The sequence below is a fragment of the Hemitrygon akajei genome, chromosome 11 (genome assembly GCF_048418815.1).
Source record: "Hemitrygon akajei chromosome 11, sHemAka1.3, whole genome shotgun sequence".
NCBI lineage: Eukaryota > Metazoa > Chordata > Chondrichthyes > Myliobatiformes > Dasyatidae > Hemitrygon > Hemitrygon akajei.
The window spans coordinates 173646704-173663451 of record NC_133134.1 but is presented as its reverse complement, the minus strand read 5'-3'; positions in this window follow the sequence as shown (position 1 = coordinate 173663451).

The window sequence follows — 16748 nt, the reverse complement described above, 5'->3', positions numbered from 1 at the left end:
ATGCTGTACGGGGACAGTTGAACAGTGAACGGATGCTGTACGGGGACAGTTGAACAGTGAACGGATGCTGTACGGGGACAGTTGAACAGTGAACGGATGCTGTACGGGGACAGTTGAACAGTGAATGGATGCTGTACAGGGACAGTTGAACAGTGAAGGGATGCTGTACAGGGACAGTTGAACATTGAATAGATGCTGTACAGGGACAGTTGAACATTGAATAGATGCTGTACGGGGACAGTTGAACAGTGAATAGATGCTGTACAGGGACAGTTGAACAGTGAACGGATGCTGTACAGGGACAGTTGAACAGTGAACGGATGCTGTACAGGGACAGTTGAACACTGAATAGATGCTGTACGGGGACAGTTGAACAGTGAATGGATGCTGTACAAGGACAGTTGAACAATGAATGGATGCTGTACAGGGACAGTTGAACAGTGAATGGATGCTGTACAGGGACAGTTGAACAGTGAAGGGATGTTGTACGGGGACAGTTGAACAGTGAATGGATGCTGTACAGGGACAGTTGAACACTGAATGGATGCTGTACGGGGACAGTTGAACAGTGAACGGATGCTGTACAGGGACAGTTGAACATTGAATAGATGCTGTACAGGGACAGTTGAACAGTGAATAGATGCTGTACAGGGACAGTTGAACAGTGAAGGGATGCTGTACAGGGACAGTTGAACACTGAATAGATGCTGTACGGGGACAGTTGAACAGTGAATGGATGCTGTACAGGGACAGTTGAACAGTGAAGGGATGCTGTACAGGGACAGTTGAACACTGAATGGATGCTGTACGGGGACAGTTGAACAGTGAACGGATGCTGTACAGGGACAGTTGAACATTGAATAGATGCTGTACGGGGACAGTTGAACACTGAATGGATGCTGTACGGGGACAGTTGAACAGTGAACGGATGCTGTACGGGGACAGTTGAACAGTGAACGGATGCTGTACAGGGACAGTTGAACATTGAATAGATGCTGTACGGGGACAGTTGAACACTGAATGGATGCTGTACGGGGACAGTTGAACAGTGAACGGATGCTGTACGGGGACAGTTGAACAGTGAACGGATGCTGTACAGGGACAGTTGAACATTGAATAGATGCTGTACAGGGACAGTTGAACAGTGAATGGATGCTGTACAGGGACAGTTGAACATTGAATAGATGCTGTACGGGGACAGTTGAACAGTGAATGGATGCTGTACAGGGACAGTTGAACATTGAATAGATGCTGTACGGGGACAGTTGAACAGTGAACGGATGCTGTACAGGGACAGTTGAACAGTGAACGGATGCTGTACGGGGACAGTTGAACAGTGAAGGGATGCTGTACGGGGACAGTTGAACAGTGAATAGATGCTGTACGGGGACAGTTGAACAGTGAATAGATGCTGTACGGGGACAGTTGAACAGTGAACGGATGCTGTACAGGGACAGTTGAACAGTGAATAGATGCTGTACAGGGACAGTTGAACAGTGAACGGATGCTGTACAGGGACAGTTGAACAGTGAACGGATGCTGTACAGGGACAGTTGAACAGTGAACGGATGCTGTACAGGGACAGTTGAACACTGAATGGATGCTGTACGGGGACAGTTGAACAGTGAACGGATGCTGTACAGGGACAGTTGAACATTGAATAGATGCTGTACAGGGACAGTTGAACAGTGAACGGATGCTGTACAGGGACAGTTGAACAGTGAAGGGATGCTGTACAGGGACAGTTGAACAGTGAACGGATGCTGTACGGGGACAGTTGAACAGTGAACGCATGCTGTACAGGGACAGTTGAACAGTGAACGGATGCTGTACAGGGACAGTTGAACAGTGAAGGGATGCTGTACAGGGACAGTTGAACAGTGAATGGATGCTGTACAGGGACAGTTGAACATTGAATAGATGCTGTACAGGGACAGTTGAACAGTGAACGGATGCTGTACAGGGACAGTTGAACAGTGAATGGATGCTGTACAGGGACAGTTGAACAGTGAACGGATGCTGTACAGGGACAGTTGAACATTGAATAGATGCTGTACAGGGACAGTTGAACAGTGAAGGGATGCTGTACAGGGACAGTTGAACAGTGAACGGATGCTGTACAGGGACAGTTGAACAGTGAATAGATGCTGTACAAGGACAGTTGAACAGTGAATGGATGTTGTACAGGGACAGTTGAACAGTGAACGGATGCTGTACGGGGACAGTTGAACAGTGAATGGATGTTGTACAGGGACAGTTGAACAGTGAACGGATGCTGTACGGGGACAGTTGAACAGTGAATGGATGCTGTACAGGGACAGTTGAATAGTGAACGGATGCTGTACAGGGACAGTTGAACAGTGAACGGATGCTGTACAGGGACAGTTGAACAGTGAACGGATGCTGTACAGGGACAGTTGAACAGTGAATGGATGCTGTACAGGGACAGTTGAACAGTGAATGGATGCTGTACGGGGACAGTTGAACAGTGAAGGGATGCTGTACAGGGACAGTTGAACAGTGAACGGATGCTGTACAGGGACAGTTGAACAGTGAATGGATGCTGTACAGGGACAGTTGAACAGTGAATAGATGCTGTACGGGGACAGTTGAACAGTGAACAGATGCTGTACAGGGACAGTTGAACAGTGAACGGATGTTGTACAGGGACAGTTGAACAGTGAACGGATGCTGTACAGGGACAGTTGAACAGTGAACGGATGTTGTACAGGGACAGTTGAACAATGAACGCATGCTGTACAGGGACAGTTGAACAGTGAATGGATGCTGTACGGGGACAGTTGAACAGTGAACGCATGCTGTACAGGGACAGTTGAACAGTGAACGGATGCTGTACAGGGACAGTTGAACAGTGAATGGATGCTGTACGGGGACAGTTGAACAGTGAATAGATGCTGTACAGGGACAGTTGAACAGTGAATAGATGCTGTACAGGGACAGTTGAACAGTGAATAGATGCTGTACAGGGACAGTTGAACAGTGAATAGATGCTGTACAGGGACAGTTGAACAGTGAATAGATGCTGTACGGGGACAGTTGAACAGTGAATAGATGCTGTACGGGGACAGTTGAACAGTGAACGGATGCTGTACAGGGACAGTTGAACAGTGAATGGATGCTGTACAGGGACAGTTGAACAGTGAATGGATGCTGTACAGGGACAGTTGAACAGTGAATGGATGCTGTACAGGGACAGTTGAACAGTGAACGGATGCTGTACGGGGACAGTTGAACAGTGAATAGATGCTGTACAGGGACAGTTGAACAGTGAATAGATGCTGTACAGGGACAGTTGAACAGTGAATAGATGCTGTACAGGGACAGTTGAACAGTGAATAGATGCTGTACGGGGACAGTTGAACAGTGAATAGATGCTGTACGGGGACAGTTGAACAGTGAACGGATGCTGTACAGGGACAGTTGAACAGTGAATGGATGTTGTACAGGGACAGTTGAACATTGAATAGATGCTGTACAGGGACAGTTGAACAGTGAATGGATGCTGTACTGGGACAGTCGGGGTCTTACACCTGAGGGGGTTTTGTTGAGAAGCCGGACAGCGACAGGAAAGAAGCTTCAGAGATGATGTGTAGTCCTGGTAGTGATGGACTTATAGTGTCTCCCTGATGGTAGTTTGGTGAATGGGTGTCTGCTAGGGTGGGTGGGGTCAGATGTAATATTACCAGCCCTTTTCTTTGCTCTGGCGATCAACAGGTCTTACCTAAAAACAACAGGTAATATAAAAATGGCAGGTGATATCTAAAAGTCTATTACCACTTCAACATCAGTCAAACACATAAGAATATCATAAATCACAAAGATAAATACTGTAAATAGTGCATAGAAAAGGAATAGTTGGCTCATGGACTATTCAGAAATCTAATGGCAGAGGGGAAGAAACTGCTCCTAAACTATTGAGTGTGGGACTTCAGGGTACTGTACCTCGTCCCTGATGGTAGTAATAAGAGGGCATGTTCCAAATAGTGAGAGACCTTCATGATGAATGCCAACTCCTCGAGTTATGGTGTTTTGAAGATAGCCTCGGTGGTGGAGCTGGCTGAGTCTACAACCCTCTGCATTGGATTCTTCATGCCAGTCTTTGACAATGCTTGGCCTCACTGCTCCCTCAAGTATTTCCAAAGATTCACTACCCTCTACATTGAGGAATTTTTCTCATCTCTGTTCTGAATGGGTAGGCCCTCTATTTGAGATTTGACCCCATGTTTTAGACACCCCAGCCAGGGAAAGCAGCTCCCTACTTCAACCCTCTCATTATATTCAGTTCTGGTCGCCTCATTAAAGGAAGGATGGAGAGGGTGCAGAGGATGTTTCCTGGATTAGACAGCATGAATTATGAGGACTGCTTGAGTAAGCTAAGGCTTTTCTTTTTGGAGCAAAGGATATGAGTAGACTAGATATAGGTGTTTAACTTGATAAGAGGCATGGATAGAGTGGACAGCCAGGGCAGAAATGGCTTATTCATGAGGGCATAAGGTGATGAAGAAAAGTATAGAGGAATATCAGAAGAAGGTGTTGGTGTATGGAACACCCTGCTGGGGTCGTGGTACAAGTAGATACATTAAGGACGTTTAAGAAACACTCAGATAGGAATATGGATGATAGGAAAGTGGCGAGCTGTGTAGGAGGGAAAAATTAAAAGGGTGTCAAAACATCATAGAGCAAAGGGCCTGTACTATGCTATTGTCTTCCATGTTTCGTGTACCCTCTCAATCCCATAAGAATTTTGTGTGTTTCAGTGAGATTAATTCTGGAGAAAATACCGGGGTACTATCAAGGATGTGATGATAGGACACTTTAAAAACAAATTAGATTAGACAGAGTCAGCAGGGATTAATGAAAAGGAAGTCCTGTTTAGAATTTGAATTTGAATTTTATTTCCTCTACATCCATCTCACAACATGGAGTAAAAATCATTATGTTGTGTCTCTGTCGCTATGTACAAGTAATAAGGAAGGTACCGTTTGCCAGATGGAATCAGCTGAAACAGTTTGGGGTTGGGGTGGCTGAAGTCCCCGACGATTCTTTGGGCCATTTTTACATACCTGCCTTTGTAAATGTCTTGAATAGAGGAAAGTTCACATCCACAGATGCCTGGGCTGGCCTCACCACACTGCAGTGCCCTGCGATTGAGGGTAGTACAGTTCCTGTACCAGTAGGTGGCACGGATGCTCTGATGGTGCCCCTGTAGAAAGTCCTGAGGATTTGGGGACTCGTGCCAAACTTCTTCAGCCACCTGAGGTGAAAGAGGCGCTGTTGTGCTTTCTTCACCACACAACCAGTACGTTTAATGGATTCTAGACATTTTTAAGGAATAGATTATGACTCCAAAGGTGACAGAAAGAAAGAGGAAGGCCCCGTATTTGCTGTGAGTCAGAGTACAAGGAAATGTAAACACAGAGAGAGAAGAAGGCAGATGTTTGAATCTGGTGCAGAGACTTGGCCAGTCAAGCAGCATCTGTGGGTGGAGAATTTCGGGTCAAAACCCTGTATCAGGAAGAGGGTGTTGAGGCTGAGAGATGGAGAAGCAACCAGAGTAGGCAGAATGCACAGTACCAAATTCAAAGCGTGATTCTCACAGATTAAGTTGTTGTACTATTAGGAGTTTTGTTCATCCAGATGACACCAAGGAGATGGTGATCCAGAATGCACAATACAATGTCAAAGATTCAAAGTACATTGCTGTATGCTGTATACAATCCTGTGCCTTCCCACAGACAGCCAGGAAACAAAGAAACACCATGGAACCTGGTCAAAGCATCAAAAACTCAACATTCAACAATAAAGAACAAATCAAGCAAACAACACAGAGTATAAAACATCAAACCATAAAGTCATTGAAACAGTCCAGGAATGTTCACTTCCATTCAGTTCAATTTAGCACTGTGTTGTTCATTGGCTGCAGTCTTCCCTGATCAAAATGAGTAAGCAGAAACACATCCTAACATGAATTACAGAGTCCAATCCACAAACTGCATTGATTAAGACTTGCCCAAGACCCAAGACTTTGACACCATCGAGCTAGAGGGAGATAGAGACTGACTAAACTAAACACCCGCTCGCCTTCCGCACTCATCCTCATTGATTTCAATCTTGCTCAATGCTTTAATCGGCAAGAAATGGAGTGGATCATGGGCTTGTGCCTTATCTCCAGGCTTCTTGGTCTCTAGGCTGCTTCTTCACTCAAAACCTCACTGAACTCCCTTGTGCCAGATCGCTCAATCAGCTCAAAAATACACTGTCAAAATGTAAATCACAGGTTCCAATCACACTCAGCTTAGTAGCAGAATCATATTTAAGTAAAAGAAGTAATTTTGTTAACTGTCTGCAGGATGTCACCCATTGGCCGCGTTGTTTGCTGGAGCCATCTTCTTCAACAATATGTTCAAAATCATGAAGGCAGTTATGTAATGTGTGAAACAACTGTGTTTGAGATATTCCGGGGCACCAGACCATAAAATCTCCTCTGAGACAACTGTGTTTGAGTGTTCCCTGGGGTAGCGGACTATGGGATTCCCCCTCAACCCTGCACAATACTTGTGAAGTCATCAGCTTGAAGTGAAGAATTCCATGAATGAAAAACGATGGGATGGAGTGAAATAAGAACTGGTTGAATTTATAACCTTATAATCATATAAATGGTTAACTAATTGTATAATTTCATAGTCCAATTGAGTGTATTGGTTTATTTCCTTTTAAAAGAGAAATGGTGCAGTACCTTTAAGAATCAGTTTGTATCGCAGATGACACAAGGGTTGGTGGTGTTCAGAATAGTGTAGAAGGCTGTTGTAGGGTAGTACAGGACATTGATAGGATGCAGAGCTTCTTAATCCAGAAAAGTGTGAAGTGATAAAGTTTGGAAATTTGAACTTGATGGCAGGGTTAATGGCAGGATTCTTGGGAGTGTGGAGGAACGGAGGGATCTTGGGGTGAACATCCATAGTTCACTCAAAATTGATAGGGTTGTTAAGAACGTGTATGGTGTGTTGTCCTTCAGTAGTCCGGGATTGAGTTCAAGACCACAAGGTTATGTTACATCTCAATAAAACCCTGGTTAGACCACATTTGGAGTATAATGTTCAGTTCTAGTCATCTCATTATAGGAAATGTGGAGAGGATGCAGAGGACATTTACCAGGATGTTGCCTGGATTGGAGAGCATGTCTTACAAGGATAGTTTGAGTGAGGTAGGGCTTTTCTCTTTGGAACGAAAGAGGATGAGAGGTGACTTGACAGAGGTGTATGAGATGATATGAGGCATAGAATGACTGGACACCCAGAGACTTTTCCCCAGGGTAGAAATGGCTAATTTTAAGGTGATTGAAAGAAAGTATATGGGGGATGTTAGAGATAAGATTTTTATACAAAGAGTGGCAAATGCATGGAATGTGCTGCTGGGGGTAGTGGTGGAAGCAGATACAATAAGAAATTCTTAGGCACATAGATGATAAAGAAAATAGAGGAGTATGTGAGAGGGAAGGATCAGATTTACCTTGGAGTAGGTTAAAAAACATTGTGAGCTGATGGGCCTGTACTGTGATGTAATGTTCCATATTTTATGCATCACATGGTGAGATTCTGATACTTTTTCATATTCAGACCTTGCGATTTGGTGAGAGTTATTGCTTTGAATAAAGCTGCTCTGTTTATAACTCTGCTCTGCTTACAGTGCCAGGAACACAAGGAAAGCCACAAACACATTTGCTTGCAAGAGATCCATATTTCCTGGACTGAGTGAAATCCATTCTGAGAAATGTGTTTTCCAACTTAATACGGGGACATTCAGTAGCAGCTGTAGGAGTAATCATACAGGGAATGTTGTGGATGAAAATTTTTCCAAAGGAATTAAGGAATAAAGTGCAGAGAAAACAGTGTTTATAGTATTGTGCAAAAGCCTTAGGCCTAAGACTTTTGCACAGTACTATATTTGTCAACGTGAGCAGAGTGTGAGTTTGTAAATCTGGTGGGAGCATATGTTGGGAAAGGCGAGGGTGGAGCACCACAGGAGGGGTGTGGGACAGGACAGGTGGTAGGGAAGGAGTGCTGGGTTGGGGGGTGGTGCAAGTGCAGACACACACAGCCTGGAGACACCAGTCAAAAGATCATTTGATTCCAAACAATTGGTTTATTGATCATTACAGAATGTCTCCCTGATGCTTCCCGCTCCTTCCCCTCTCCCTTCCCCTTTTCTCAACCATGATTCCCCTCTCCCTGCCTCCTCCCTACACTCAGTCCGTAATGGAGATACATATCAGAATCAGGCTTATCATCACTCACATCTTATGGATTTTTTTGTGGCAGCAGTAGTGCAATACATAAAATTGCTTCAGTACTGTTCAAAGGTCTTAGGTACCCTAGCTATAAATATGTGCCTCAGACTTTTGCACAGTGCTGTATATCAGTTCCGAGTCCTGGTCCGATAGTGAGGAACAGGCTAGATACAGTTGGAGAATTGCCAGGGTTCCAAGTCTTAACTCTGAGATAAGTGCAAGTTACACCAAAGTATGAATAAAACTGGGCAACAGACCAACCAGGTCTACAACAAACAGAGCAGAAAGAGGCAAAGACTATAATAATACCAGACATTCATTAGGATGCTGAAGGAATTCCAGGGCTGAAAGATTTCATGGTGAATAGACTAAGGAAGGTGGGATTATTCCCCAAAAGGCAGTGCAGATTTGATAAGTAGGGAGAACAAAAATCATAATTTGACCCAGGCACAGCATTGGCAGAGAGCGGAGCATGATTTAATGTAGACATGTTGAGAACATTGGCATGTATGTTGGACATCCATGTGAATAAAGAGATTGTGGAGGCATTTGTAATAATCTTTTAAGAATCACTAGATTCTAGAATTGTTCCAGAAGACTGGAAAACTGCAAATGTCACTCCACTCTTCAAAATGGAGAGGCAGAAGAAAGGAAACTATAGGCCAATTAGTCAGAACTGAGTGGTTGGGAAGACATTGGAGTTGACTGTGAAGGATGAGGTCTCAGGGTACTTGAGGCACATGATAAAATAGGCCATAGTCAGCATGGTTTCCTCAAGGGAAAATCTTGCCTGATGGAATTCTGTTGAAATTGTTGGAATTCTTTGAAGAAATAATAAGCAAGATGGACAAAGAAGTATTGGCTGCTGTTGTGTACTTGGAATTTCAGAAGGCCTCTGACAAGGTACCACACATAAGGCTGCTTAACAAACGAGGAGGCCATGATGTTAGAGTAAAGATTCTAGCGTGGCTGGTTGGCAGGAGGCAAACACTGGAAATAAAAGGAGCTTTTTCTGTTTGGTTGCTGGTGACTAGTGCTGTTCCACTAGGTTAATGATTTGGATAATGGAATTAATGGCTTTAGAAACATAAAAACATGGAAAACCTACAGAACAATACAGGCCCTTTGGTGGCCCACAAAGCTGTGCCAAACATGCCCTCACCTTAGAAATTACCTAGGGTTACCCATGGCCCTCTATTTTTCTGAGCTCCATGTACCTGTCCAGGAGTCTCTTAAAAGACCCTATTGTATCTGCCTCCACCACCGTCACCGGCAGCCCATTCCACACACTCACCATTCTCTGTGTAAAATACTTACCCCTGACATCTCCTCTGTACCTACTTCCAAGCATCTTAAAACTATGCCCTCTCGTGCTAGCCTTGTCTCGTGACAAGGTCCCACATAGGAGATTGTGCAAACTTAAAGCACAGGGTATTGGGGGTATGGTATTGATGTGGATAGAGAATTGGTTGGCAGACAGGAAGCAAAAAGTGGGAATAATCGGGACCTTTTCAGAATGGCAGGCAGCGACTAATGGGGTACCGCAAGGCTCAGTGCTGGGACCCCAGTTGTTTACAATATATATTAATGATTTAGACGAGGGAATTAAATGCAGCATCTCCAAGTTTGCGGATGACACGAAGCTGGGTGGCAGTGTTAGCTGTGAGGAGGATGCTAAGAGGATGCAGGGTGACTTGGATAGGTTAGGTGAGTGGACAAATTCATGGCAGATGCAATTTAATGTGGATAAATGTGAGGTTATCCACTTTGGTGGCAAGAACAGGAAAACAGATTATTATCTGAATTGTGGCCGATTAGGGAAAGGGGAGGTGCAAGGAGACCTGAGTGTCATTGTACACCAGTCATTGAAAGTGGGCATGCAGGTACAGCAGGCGATGAAAAAGGCAAATGGTATGTTGGCATTCATAGCAAGAGGATTCGAGCACAGGAGCAGGGAGGTTCTACTGCAGTTGTACAAGGCCTTGGTGGGACCACATCTGGAGTATTGTGTGCAGTTTTGGTCCCCTAATCTGAGGAAAGACATTCTTGCCATAGAGGGAGTACAAAGAAGGTTCACCAGATTGATTCCTGGGATGGCAGGGCTTTCATATGAAGAAAGACTGGATCGACTAGGCTTATATATGTGAGAGTAAGTGTTCGGTAGAGAGAGTAAGCGTTCGGCACAGACTAGAAGGGCCGAGGTGGCCTGTTTCCGTGCTGTAATTGTTATATGGTTATATACTCGCTGGAATTTAGAAGATTGAGGGGGGATCTTATCGAAACATATAAAATTCTAAAGGGATTGGACAGGCTAGATGCAGGAAGATCTCCTCTGCACCTTTTCTATGGTTTCCACATCCTTCCTGTAGTGAGGCAACCAGAGCTAAGCACGGTAAATCTTGGCTCTTAAACTCAATCTCACGATTGATGAAGGCCAATGCATCGTATGCCTTCTTAACCACAGAGTCAACCTGCATGGCAGCTTGCATCCTATGGACTTGGACCCCAAGATCCCTCTGATCCTCCACACTGCCAAGAGTCTTACCAGTAATGCTATATTCTGCCATCATATTTGACCTACCAAAATGAACCACCTCACACTTATCTGGGTTGAACGCCATCTGCTTTGTTGCAAAGTTTGCAGATGATACATAGATAGGTGGACGGGCAGATAATTTTGAGGAAGTAGAGAGACAATAGAAGGACTTAGACAGATTAGGAGAATGGGCAAAGAAGCGGCAGATGTCAGTGTTGGGAAAGGAGTCTATGGTAAGGAAGGTAAATGCAATGTTAGCTTTCATTTCAAGAGGACTAGAATATAAAAACAAAGATGTAATGCTGAGATTTTATGAAGCACTGGTAAGGCCTCACTTGGAGTATTGTGAGCATTTTTGGGCTTTCCCTGCTTTCCCTACCCTGTCGATCTACACCATCAAAGGTTCATGCACCTTCTGATCTCATGACCTTTGGTTCCCCCATCCTATCGATTTACACTACCGACTTCCATATCCCCAATAAACATATAACCCCCACCCCAAGATCTCCCTGTCTCATCAATCTCTACCACCATCCATCCATGTACCTGCTAACCCAGTAACACTCAGTTCTGTCTGTCCCATTCATCTCCACAATCAACTGTCTCTAATGAACCGATAATCCCTAGTTCCCCCTGTCCTGTCAATCTACACCATCAAAGGTCCATGTACCTTCTGACTCCATAATCCCCAGTGACCCCTGTCCTATCGATCACCACCATTGACCATCCATGACCCCAATGAACCCATAATCCCTAGTTCCCCCTGTCCTGTCAATCTACACCATCAAAGGTCCATGTACCTTCTGACTCCATAATCCCCAGTGACCACTGTCCTATCAATCTCTACCACCATCCATCCATGTACCTACCGACCCCATAATCCCCAGTGACCCCTGTCCTATCAATCTCTACCACCATCCATCCATGTACCTACCGACCCCATAATCCCCAGTGACCCCAGTCCTATCAATCTCTACCACCATCCATCCATGTACCTACCGACCCCATAATCCCCAGTGACCCCTGTCCTATCGATCACCACCATTGACCATCCATGACCCCAATGAACCCATAATCCCCAGTTCCCCTGTCCTATGGATCTCCAACATAAACTTTCCAGGTCTCGAATGACCTGTCCTATCGATCTCTGCCACCACCATCCATGTCCTCAAGGACCCTATAACCTCCAGTTCCTCCTGTCATATCAATTTTCATCACCAACTGTCCATGTAACTACTGACCCCATAAACCGCGGTTCCCCCACCCTATCAATTTCCACCATCAACCATCCATGTCCCCAATGAACCCATAAGCCCCAGGTCTCTGTGTCCTATTGATATCCCCCACCAACCTTCCACGTTCCCAGTGGACCCACTACCCGCAGTTATCTGGTTCCTATGAATCTCCAGCACTAATTATTCATGTCCCCACTGTCCCAATAAACCTTATTTCTTTATGTCCTATAGATAGAAACATAGAAAACCTACAGTACAATACAGGCCCTTCAGCCCACAAAGTTGTGCCAAACATGTCCCTACCTTAGAAATTTCTAGGCTTATCAATCCTGGGATACAACTCCTATCCCATACAGCCCCTATCCTATAAAAAGCATATCCCATGCAACCCTTATCCCATATAATCTCTATCCCATACAATTCCTATCCCATACAATCCCTATCCCATACGACCCCTATCCCATAAAACCCCTATTCCATACAACCTGTATCCCATACAACCCCTTTCCCATACAATCTCTAATTTTCTAAGCTCCACATACCTATCTAAAAGTCTCTTAAAAGACCCTATCGTATCCACCTCCACCACTGTTGCCTGCAGCCCATTCCATGTACTCACCATTCTCTGAGTAAAAAACTTACCCCTGACATCTCCTCTGTACCTACTCCCCAGCATCTTAAACCTGTGTCCTCTTGTGGCAACCATTTCAGCCCTGGAAAAAAGCCTCTGACTATCCACATGATCAATGCCTCTGATCATCTCATGCTCTTCTATCAGGTCACCTCTCATCCTCCCTTGCTGCAAGGAGAAAAGACCGAGTTCACTCAACCTATTCTCATAAGGCATGCTCCCCAATCCAGGCAACATTCTTGTAAATCTCCTCTGCACCCTTTCTATGGCTTCCACATTCTTCCTGTAGTGAGGTGACCAGAAATGAGCACAGTACTCCAAGTGGGGTCTGACCAGGGTCCTATATAACTGCAACATTGCCTCTCGGCTCCTAAACTCATTTCCATGATTGATGAAGGCCAATACACCATACTCCTTCTTAACCACAGAGTCAACCTGCGCAGCTGCTTTGAGCGTCTTTTGGACTCGGACCCCAAGATCCCTCTGATCCTCCACACTGCCAAAAGTCTTACCATTAATACTATATTCTGCCATCATATTTGACCTACTAAAATGAACCACCTCACACTTATCTGGGTTGAACTCCATCTGCCACTTCTCAGCCCAGTTTTGCATCCTATTAATGTCCTACTGTAACCTCTGACAGCCCTCCACACTCTCCACAACACCTCCAACCTTTGTGTCATCAGCAAACTTACTAACCCATCCCTCCACTTCCTCATCCAGGTCATTTATAAAAATCACGAAGAGTAAGGGTACCAGAACAGATCCCTGAGGCACTCCACTGGTGACCGACCTCCATATAGAATATGACCCATCTACAACCACTCTTTGCCTTCTGTGGGTAAGCCAGTTCTGGATCCACAAAGCAATGTCCCCTTGGATTCCATGCCTCCTTACTTACTTTCTCAATAAGCCTTGCATGGGGTACTTTATCAAATGCCTTGCTGAAATCCATATTTACTACATCCACTGCTCTTCCTTCATCAATGTGTTTAGTCACATAGCACTATATTTGGTAATGTGGAGCAAAAAGCAAGTCTGTAAATCTGGCGAGAGCGAAGGATGTTGGGAATGGCAAAGAGGAATGTTGAGAGTGCCAGAGGAGAGATGCGGGACAGGTGGCAGAGAAGGAGTGTCAGTGGTGAGGGGTGGTACTGGTGTAGACACATGCAACTCTGAGACACAGGCAAGGTCATTTGATTCCAAACAATTGATGTATTGATCATTACAGAATGTCTCTCTGGCGCTTCCCGCTCCCTCCACTCTCCCTTCCCCTTTTCCAACCCTGATTCCCCTTTCCCTGCCTCCTTCCCACTCTTGGTTCACAATTGAGACCCATATCAGAATCTGGCTTATCATCACTCACATACATCATGAAATTTGTTGTTATTTTGTGGCAGTAGCACAATGCAATACATGAAATTTCTACAGTACTGTGCAAAACTCTTAGGAACCCTAACTATGTATATATGTGTCTAAGACTTTTGCACAATCCTATATGACCTTCACTGGGCAGAAAAAAACAGACCAATGCACAACATTGGCGTGCACTCTCACTGGGACTTGATATAACTGCAGTAAGGTGTCATCATTCCTACACTCAATTCCCTTTGCAATAAAGGCAAAGCAAACACTTTGCCTGCCATACCTCAATGCCTAATTTCTTTGATGTTTATGAGGCAAGTACAATAGTACTCGAGGAGATACGTGGAGGGACAGGGCTTGGAGGGATATGGGCTGAATGCAGGAAATAGGGACTAGCTGGTGGGCACAGATGGGTTGGCATGGACTGGTTGAGCCAAAGGGTCTATATCCAGGCTGTTTTACTCTCTGACTCTCAGGCCCCTCTGAGCACCAACAATCTATCACATTTCTATGACCCCTATCCCATAAAACCCCTATCCCAAACAACCCCTTTCCCATACAATCCCCATCCCATACAATCCCCTATCCCAAACAATCCCCTGTCCCAAACAATCCCTACCCATATAACAACTATCTCATAAACCCAAATCCCATACAATACCTATCCCAAACAATCCCTATCCCATATGACTCCTATCCCATACAGCCCCTATCCTATAAAAAGCATATCCTATGCAACCCCTATCCCATATAATCCCTATCCCATACGACCCCTATTCCATACAACCCATATCCCATACAACCCCTTTCCCATAAAACCCTTATCCCAAACAAATCCCAATCCCATACAACCCCCATCCTATACAACCCCTATCCCATACAATCCTTATCCCATATAATCCCTACCCATACAATCCCCTATCCCATATAATCCCTATCTAATTCAATCTCTATCCCATACAATCCACTATCTCATACAATCCCTATCCCTTACATCCCCTATCCTATACATCCCATACTTCCCCTGCAGCCCCTGTCCAATACATCCCATACATCTCCTTACCTATACATCCCATACACCCCATACCACATACATCCCTTATCCCATACAATTCCTATCTCATATATTCCCTATCCCATACAATCCCTATCCCTTACATCCCCTATCCTATACATCCCATACTTCCCCTGCAGCCCCTGTCCAATACATCCCATACATCTCCTTACCTATACATCTCATACACCCCTTACCCCATACATCCTTATCCCATACAATTGCTATCTCATATATCCCATAACCTATACATCCTATACTGTATATCACCTATCCTATACATCCAATACTTCCCCTTCAGCCCCTCTCCCAAACATCCCATACATCTCCTATCCTATACATTCCATGCACCCCTACCTCATACATCCCTTATCACATACAATTCCTATCTCATACAATCTCTATCCCATACAACCCCTATCCCATACAATCCCCATCTCAAACAATCCCCTAACCCATGCAACCCCTATCCAATACAATCCTTATCCCATACAATCCCTATCCCATACAAACCCCTATCCCGCACAATTCCTATCTCATACAATCCCTATCTCATACAATCCCTATCCCCTACAATCCCTATCCCATACAAACCCTATTCCATACAATCCCCTTTCCCATGCAATCCCTATCCCATACAAGTCAGAGGAGTCAGAGATTGCATAGCATTAAAAAAAAAGAAGTATGACAGAGCTAAGGTGAGTGGGAAGACAGATGATTGGGAAGTTTTTAAAAGCTTACAAAAGGAAACTAAGAAGGTCATTAAGAGGGAAAAGATGAACTATGAAAGGAAGCTAGCAAATAATATCAAAGAGGATACTAAAAGCTTTTTCAAGTATATAAAGAGTAAAAGACAGGTGAGTATAGATATAGGACCAATAGAAATTGATGCTGGAGAAATTGTAATGGGAGATAAGGAGATGGCAGAGGAACTGAGTGAGTATTTTGCATTAGTCTTTGCTGAGGAAGACATCAGCAATATACCAGACATTCAAGGCTGTCAGGGAAGAGAAATATGCGCAGTCACAATTACGACAGAGAAAGTACTCAGGAAGCTGAATAGTCTAAGGGTAGATAAATCTCCTGGACCAGATGGAATGCACCCTCATATTCTGAAGGAAGTAACAGTGGAGATTGTGGAGACATTAGCAATGATCTTTCAAAAGTCGATAGATAAGGGGGCAAGGAAGCAAAAAGGAAATTATAGACCTGTTAGTTTGACATCGGTTGTTGGGAAGTTGTTGGAGTTGATTGTCAAGGATGAGGTTACGGAGTACCTGGAGGCATAAGACAGGATAGGCAGAACTCAGCATGGTTTCATTATAGGAAAATCTTGCCTGACAAACCTAGTGCAATTTTTTGAGGAAATTACAAGTAGGCTAGACAAGGGAGATGCAGTGGATGTTGTGTATTTGGATTTTCAGAAGGCCTTTGATAAGGTGCTGCACATGAGGCTGCTAAACAAGATAAGAGCCCATGGAATTACGGGAAAGTTACATACGTGGATAGAGCGTTGTTTGATTGGCAGGAAACAGAGAGTGGGAATAAAGGGATCCTATTCTGGTTGGCTGCCGGTTACCAGTGGTGTTCCACAGGGATCTGTGTTGGGGCCTCTT